Below are 2,616 nucleotides of genomic sequence, written 5' to 3' on the forward strand. Positions count from 1 at the left end.
AATTATATTGACAAGTGTGTTTTTATTAAATAAGATTATTTTGTCTTGAACCTCTATGTTTATATTCCTGTTGCTTTTTTTGTTTGTTTGTTATTAAGCTCACACAGGAAACTAAACCAGAATTTTCCATTGTGTTAAGTGTATTTGGGTTGCTTTGAGGTGTTGTGTGCATGGTTTCTAGAATGATATATTGAAGTAATTATTTCACTGTTGGAAGCTTTAGGTTTCCTGGTTTGACAAAAGTGAACTAAAGTACAGTTTGAAACCAGATACGTTCATGACAGTGGAACAACATGACAGTTGCCAGTAGCACAGCTGCATGTCTACAGAAAGTATAGGGCCTAGCAAAGTCATACCTGTGACTATTTCTGAAGCAAAAATTGAAAACTTGGAGACTATTTTGGTGCTGCTCTGTTGCAGGGTATATTTAATAGCTTTTTGCAGAGACAGTTTGTTAATTTCTGAACTTTCCAAGTCATCATTCATTAAAAGATAAAATCTTCGTTTTAGTTCAAGGAGATTAAAACTTAAAAGTTAGTTTTAAAATGAGAGAGAATAAAGGTAACTATTTTAGAAGGATCTTATAGAAGCATAATCAAACAGATACTCTGTATGGACATAAAATGTTTTGTTCTGGTTCACAGGAGGTATACATCTATGTGTAGAACACTGTCAGAAATAATAGTTTTGCAGTGCTGGGATATAATGAGAATTCTGTCTTGGTAAAGCCTCCATAATGTCTTGTTTCTCTTCTTTGTGAATATCCATCTGAAGTGGTTGATGTAGTATTAGTGCTTCACTCATCTGATTGATTATAAATTACTTGGGTTTTGTTCGTTTGCTTGTTTTTTATCTATTATTTTGGTGCTGAGTGAAATAGGAATAAATCTTAACTGAATTTCTTTTTATTCTTTCACCAGAAAAAATCAGTGCCTCATACTAACTCCCACAGCATTGGCCATAAGCTCAATGGATGGGTGATAAGGGGCTGGTACTAGGGGGTATTCTATTGGGATATAAATTCCACTGGACCTTTATCATTCTCTTTCCTTTTCTTTATTTCACTCACTAATGCATTACTCTCCCTTGACTTTTATACCTTCCCTAAAATAATCATTGTCAAATAAGTTCTTTCCTTTTGCTTCAGTTGAGCCACAAGGTTATGTGCACATGATCCACATTAGTTGCTAAAGAAAACTGAGCTCGGTTGGCACATGAAACTTTCTGGCCCTGCTGGTGCATGCATTTATATCTGGTATGTATTTTAGGCATATGTGTTCTTACGCCTCCTAACCTGAGGGATCAAACAATTCAATCTTGCTCAGGCCATGGCTAGAAGGACTGCAAAACTAATTTGTTTTGGATGTTGCTTAGACTTGGAGGGAAAAAAACACTGGTAAGGAAATTGTGATTTTAATCAGAATTAATTGCTAGTGCTTAATTTAGTTGTCTCATCCTATTAATTTTTTTTTCTCTTGCAGTTCTCTTTATAGTTACTTTTCTTTTTCCTTCCTCTTTTTCCCTCCTTCCTTCAACTCCATGTCTGGGCTGTTAACGTGTAACTTATGTTTTCTAACTGACAGATTTTACTTTAGTTTTTCTTCCTTGCTCTTACTGACTTCTAAATGTCAGCTTTGACTAGAATATACTTACTGGCTCCTTTCAACCCCTGATAGCCATGCTGATTTGCATGCAGACAGCAACCTTCATTATTCTGATTCAAGTGTTACCACCTTGATGCTCTGTCCTTTTTACATCTCCTTTAACTGTATTCCTTTAACTGTGTTTAGCATACTGCTAAAACAGTGAAGATTTTACTAAAATAGTTTTTTACTTGTGTTTTCTTCTCTAGTTAGCCTAAGTAGAGCTGAGCACAGTGTAAGCAGATGTTTCTCTATTTCTGTTTAAATTACACAATGTTGTAAAATGACCTTGTTCCATAGCATGGAAGGGGGCCTTACTGTTATCCCTTGCCTCCTATGAAGGCTGTGTTTGAACACTTTAAGTTCTTGTGCTCCCTTACAAAAAATGTCCTTACAAAGGCAGGATAGAAGTGTCTGTATGTCTTCTGTGGACAAAACTTTGCAGCTATCATTCAGTTTATTCTCAGACATACATGCTACCTTCTTTAGTCAATGGTTATGAAATCTACTTATCAACTGAATTACAAGACATCAGTTTTTGACACTGGTCCATGTTTAAAAAAATCATTCAGTTGATCACGTATGTGGTCTGTTAAGTGGCATTGATTCCTCCTCTGGAAGCAAACATTTCCAGAAGAGTACTGCTTTCATATTCATTTTCTGGACTCAGGATCTATTTCCATTGTCTTTTCTACAGTTGTTAGATGTTGATGATAGCCAGAACTGGGAATTTTTATAATTTTTTTTTTCCTGTTACATGAGTATTTTGGGTTTCTAAATGTTTCTGTATTTGGTGAGGATGAAGTGGAGATCTGAAAACTTTCTTCTAGATGCCTCCCCACGTCAGAGCAGCCAGTTGCTTGGTGTTCATTGTGGTGTTGATTGCTGAGGTTCCATTTTGTAGACTTATTGCAATGAGATTTAATTTATTTCCTTGTATTAAGCAGAGAAGTGAGAACTTACAAGCCTCTGA

The sequence above is a fragment of the Nestor notabilis genome, unplaced genomic scaffold, assembly GCF_000696875.1.
Source record: "Nestor notabilis isolate BGI_N333 unplaced genomic scaffold, ASM69687v1 scaffold1783, whole genome shotgun sequence".
In the NCBI taxonomy this organism is placed as follows: Eukaryota; Metazoa; Chordata; class Aves; order Psittaciformes; family Psittacidae; genus Nestor; species Nestor notabilis.